The sequence below is a fragment of the Apium graveolens genome, chromosome 8 (genome assembly GCF_009905375.1).
Source record: "Apium graveolens cultivar Ventura chromosome 8, ASM990537v1, whole genome shotgun sequence".
NCBI lineage: Eukaryota > Viridiplantae > Streptophyta > Magnoliopsida > Apiales > Apiaceae > Apium > Apium graveolens.
This window is the reverse complement of record NC_133654.1, coordinates 34,606,054-34,612,002: the sequence shown is the minus strand read 5'-3', so window position 1 is coordinate 34,612,002 and position 5,949 is coordinate 34,606,054. Positions and strand designations below refer to the sequence as shown.

Sequence of the window (5,949 nt, the reverse complement as noted above, 5' to 3'; positions counted from 1 at the left end):
GTCTTCCCAAGATAATGGAAATCTTCTTATCTTCCTCGAAGTCTAGAATGATGAAATCACCAGGGAAGATGAGTTTATCTACCTTAACCAATAAATCCTCCACTACTCCTCGCGGATAAGTGATGGAAGGATTAGCCAACTGTAAAGACATGTTCACGGGTTTTGGATCAGGCAGTCTAAGTTTCTTGAAAATGGACAAGGGCATCATATTGATGCTAGCGCCTAAGTGACATAAACACTTGTCGAACAATAGATTGCCAATGATGCAATGTATCGTGAAGCTTCCTAGATTTTTAAGCTTAGGAGGTCGTTTATGTTGTAGCACAACACTGCACTCTTCCGTTAGAGCAATAGTTTCCAACTCCTCAAGTTTTAGCTTCCGAGATAGAATACCCTTCATGAACTTAGCATAGCTCGGCATCTTTTCTAGAGCTAATGTGCAACTTCTTGAAAACCTCCAAAAACTTAGAAAATTGCTTATCAAACTTCTGCTTTTGAAGTCTCTTAGGATATGGCGGAGGTGGGTAGACCTGTTTATCCCCTGTATTACCCTCAGGAGGATCACTTTTAGTAGCTTTCTTCTTCAGTTCCACCTCGGCATCCTTATGCACAACTTTTCAGCTATAACTTTATTTTATGGAATTGGCAAAGGTGCATATACACCTGCCTTCTGAATAGAATCTTCAGAATCTTCATCTTTCTGAATTTGGGGGCTCATGACTTTTCCAGACCTCAATGTGATTGCCTTCAATTGCTCTTTGACTTCCCTCTTGCCTGGATTAGCTTCTGTATCACTAGGAAGAGTTCCTGGTTGATGGTTCAACAAAGCATTGGCAATTTGCCATATTTGATTCTCCAGAGTCTTGATAGAAACTGCTTGGCTTTTGTACATAAGCCTCAACTCCTCCAATTCAGATTTTTCATTAGTAGATTCAACTGCACTTCCATGAGGTTACTGTTGAAGTTGAAGTTGTTATCTTGGTACATACTGTGGTTGAAAACCAGGAGAGTTGAATTTCTTTGTTCTAAACTGCTGATAAGGCTGTTGTACTGCATTCTGATTGTTGCTCCAGCTGAAATTAGGATGGTTGTGGTTGTTAGGATGATAAGGGGCATGAACCGGTTGCTACGACCTCTAAAAGTTGCTCATATAATGAGTTGACTCACTAGTTAAAGCACACTACTCCGTCTCATGCGCACCAGCACAAAGCTCACAGACACTAATGATCTGATTACCTCCATAAATAGCCAAAGAATCCACTTTCATCGTTAATACCTTTAGCTGAGTAGCTATAGCCGTAGTTGTATCCACCTCCAGAATTCATGCTACCTTGCCTTGAGGTAGTCTCTGAGTTGGGTTATGATATTCATTAGCAGCCATGAATTTAATTAGCTCATAAGCTTCATCATAGCTCTTAGCCCATACAGCTTCACCTGATGCTCCATCGAGCATAGGTCTCGACAGTGCTCCCAACCCATTATAAAAGCAATTAAATATCATTCAATTAGGCATTCCATGATGCAGACACTTCCTAAGCATCTCCTTGTAGTGCTCTCAAGCTTCACATAAAGATTTTCCCGATCGCTGTGCAAATTGATTAAGAGGGTTCCTAATTGTAGCTGTCTTCGCCATAGGGAAGAATTTAGTAAGAAACTTATGAGCAAGATCCTCCCAAGTAGTGATAGAACCTGGTAGTAGAGAATGCAACCAACACTTAGCTTTATCCCTCAGAGAGAATGGGAAAAGCCTCAGCTTTACAGCATCTTCAGAAACATTATTGAACTTGAAAGTGTCGCAGATCTCGATGAAATCTCTAATGTGCAAGTTGGTTCTTCCGTTGGAGAACCCTCAAACTAGACTGAATTCTGCACCATTTGAATTGTGCTAGATTTGATTTCAAAAGTATTAGCCGCAATGGTTGATCTGACAATGCTAGACTAAATGTCATTGATCTTTGGTTGAGAATAATCCATCAAAGCTTTCGGATTTGCTGCTGGTTCTCCCATTGCAATAATAACTTCTTCTTCAACTTTCTCAACTTCTTCAAAAACTTCTTCAACTACTTCAACTTCGTCCAGTGTTTCCTTACTAGATTGAGAACGCGTTCGCATACAAGCTCTCTAGAGTACCTGAAACACAAACAAATTAAACAAGTAAAATATCCAAGCCAATGAACTCTATTGACCACTGATGTCAAGCACATAAACTAAATTTAACACCGATATCCCCGGCAGCGGCGCTAAAAACTTGTTCGCACTAAAATACACGTGAAAATTACACGCAAGTGCACGAGATCATAAGTAGTATAAGATGTAAGTCAAGTTCGTTCCCACAGGGACTGGTTTAGGTTAATTTCAGATTATGCACCTATGCAATAATGTATGGTTATCGTTCAATGCTAAGACAAATAACAAATTGAGTTTTGATTAAACTAAGAGATTATACTAAATAACATAAACTAAGAGAATTAAGATTCAATTAATTATATGAGAATAAACATGGGATTCTAACTTCATTAAATACTTCATTCAAAGTTATGTATTTAACCTTAGCATGTGATGGATGGTGATGACAACTAATTATATAACATAAAATTAGTATGCGCTAACTTTCATTATACGTATACCCTACTATCAAGCATCCACAATTAATATAGAAGTTGAATAGACACCAATTATGCTTAGTCCCTATATGTCTATAAAGATTGAAAACATAATGGTTTAAGAGCAAGTTATCTATTGTGATTACATAGGGTGAATAACATGGTTAAAATTACCCACAAATTATGCATGTCAATTCATACATAAACCTATGCTAGATTGGCAAGTTCTAAACCTCTATATTCATTATCGCTTCAATAGAGATTAATAAACAATCTTAGATGTTAGCTACACATCAAAGACGAATATGCACAACTAAACTAGGAAATCATAATTCACCACACACAACGGATTTAAAATAATTAACTATTGAAATCCATTAATAAATCCGTTAGAACCCCATGACAACGATTAGTTCATAATCGAACTCATTGTCACCATGGGTTCCAATGAAAACATGATAATAAACAATATAAGAGTATTAGGGATTAAAGACAAATAAAAAAAAAGCATCTGAAGTACAACTATATGGAAGAATATAAAAGTCTTCTTTTCCGTAGCCATCTTGTGCTCTCTAGGTCTTCGTATTGGTTGTTAAGTGGCATTTATGTCCACTTAGAACACTTTGTAAATGGTCGAATTGGTGTTTTGTACTCAAGTTGTTTGTGTATTTGATGTTTTTTTGTAGTGTTTTGAATTTCAGGACATATTCGGAAGAAGGAATGAATGCAGCATGTTTTTATGATTAACAGAGTGTTAGGGTGGAGCCTCAAATGATTGAGCGCAAGTAACCAGCAAGAGAAGATCAAGAAAGCAAGAAAATCAAGTTTTGGTAGAAGCTCAGGGCGGTCGTGCCCATGTCCAGGGCGGCCGCACTCTTTCAACAGGAAGTCAGGGCGGCCGCGCCGCTTCTCAGACCGGCCGCGCCGTGTAGGTTTCTCAGATTCTTGATTTGAATATAAGTGTGATTTTCTGGAGTCCTAATTGTTTGGGCTGGTATTTAAAGACCTTTTAAAGATGTTTTTAATAACGGAGACTAAGGAGAAGGCAAAAAGAAGACCTAATGGATCAAATTCAACGAAGGAGAAGAATAGCTTATTTTTACTTGTGATTCTTTGCTTAAGTTGTAATCTTGGATGCTTGTTTTCTTTATTGTTGAACCTATTACTCTTGTTAACGTACTTTGATTATTTATTCAGTTTATAAAGACTTAGTTTATTTACCATACTTTCATCAGAACCCGCGGTGATGATAAGTTCGGTTATGAACTAATCGTTATATTGGGGTTCTAACGGATTTACTTATGGATTTCTATAGTTAATTTATTTCGATATCTTAGTGTGTGATGATTGTATGATATCCTAGTATTGGTTGTGCTTATTCGTCTTATGTGCGTCGCGAACATATAAGATAGCGTGTTAATCTCTATTGAAGCGACAGTGAATTTAGAGGTTTAGAACTTGCCCTGCTAGCATAGGTTCATGTATTTGTTATACATGATTCGTAGGTAATTTTAACTATCTTACTTGCCCTATGTAATCACGATAGATAACTTGTGCATTAAATCTTTATGTTGTCAAATTCTATAGACATATAAGATCTCAACATAATCGGTGTCTATTCACCTTCTATCTCTTTTGTGAATGTCTGTAGTAGGGTATTCATACAACGAAAGTTGGCGTTTACTAGTTTTGTGTTATCTGATTAGTTGTCATCACCATTGCATGCTAAGGTTAAGAATAATGACTTTGAACGAAGTAGTAATGAAGTTAGAATCCCATGTTTGTCTCATATAAGTAATTCAACCTCAATTCTCTTAGTTAATGATTTTTAGTATAATCTCTTAGTTTAATCAAAACCCAAATTATTATTTGTCTTAGCATTGAACGATAGCCATATCATTGTTGCATAAGTGCATAGATTGAAGTTAACCTAAACCAGTCTCTGTGGGAATGAACTAGAAAGAATTCTATATTACTTCTGAATGCGTATACTTGCGTGTAAATTTAGCGTGTGTTTTCGTCCTAACAGGTTTTTTACGCCGCTGTCGGGGATTCAGTGTTAATTTTTAGTTTATGTACTTGACATCAGTGGTTATTAAAGTTCACTGACTCGGATATTTTACTTACTTGTTTGCTTGTTGTGTTTCAGGTACTCTAGAGAGCGTGTATGCTAACGCGTTCTTGATCTCGCAAGAGAACACTGGATAAAGCGGAGGAAGTTGTTGAAGAAGTTTTTGTTGAGGAGAAAGTTGAAGAAGAAGTTGTTATCACAATGGGAGAACCAACAGCGAATCCGAAGGCTTTGATGGATTACTCTCAACCAAAGATCAATGATATTCATTCTAGCATTGTCAGACCAACCATCGTGGCTAACACTTTTTAAATCAAGGCTAGCACGATTCAGATGGTGCAGAACTCAGTCCAGTTTGGGGTTCTCCAACGGAAGATCCCAACATGCATATTAGAGATTTCATCGAGATCTGCGACACTTTTAAATTCAACAACATTTCTGAAGATGTTGTTAAGCTGAGGCTTTTCCTATTCTCTCTGAGGGATAAAGCTAAGTGTTGGTTGCATTCTCTACCACCAGGCTCTATTACTACTTGGGAAGATCTTGCTCAAAAGTTTCATTCTAAATTCTTCCCTATGGAAAAGACAGCTACAATCAGAAACGCTCTTACTCAATTTGCACAACAATAGGGAGACTCTTTATGTGAAGCTTGGGATCGTTATAAGGAGATGCTTAGAAAGTGTCCTCATCATGGGATGCCTGACTGGATGATTATCAACTGCTTTTATAATGGCTTGGGAGCACAATCTAGACCCATGCTTGATGTAGCATCAGGTGGAGCCTTATGGGCTAAGAGCTACAATGAAGCTTATGAGTTGATTGAACTGATGCTGCTAACGAATACCAGAACCCTTCTCAGAGTATACTTCAAGGCAAGGTAGCAGGAAATCTGGAGGTGGATGCAGCTACTGCTATAGCTACTCAGCTTAAGGCTTTAACGATGAAGGTGGATTCTTTGGCTAATTATGGAGTTAATCAGATCACTGGTGTTTGTGAGCTTTGTGCTGGTGCGCATGAGACAGAGCAGTGTGCTATTTCTAGTGAATCAACTCAGTTTGTGAGCAACTTTCAGAGGTCACATCAACCTGTTCCAGCCACTTATCATCCCAACAACCACAATCATCCTAACTTCAGCTGGAGCAACAATCAGAATACGGTGCAACAACCTTATCAGTAGTATGCAGCAGAGCAATTCAACCCTCCTGGTTTTCAACAACCGCAATATGCACCAAGACAACAACTCCAACTTCAACAACTATCACAATCTAATGAAAA

At 37.9% G+C, this 5,949-nt stretch overlaps 1 non-coding gene across 1 annotated transcript; it reads right to left on the bottom strand.

Annotated features, from left to right (window-relative positions):
* Positions 1-5,264: 5,264 nt before the first annotated feature.
* On the bottom strand, positions 5,265-5,371 carry LOC141682259 (small nucleolar RNA R71). Its single transcript, XR_012559660.1, has one exon. It is a non-coding gene; the product is annotated as a small nucleolar RNA R71 (small nucleolar RNA).
* Between the last annotated feature and the right edge of the window lie 578 nt (positions 5,372-5,949).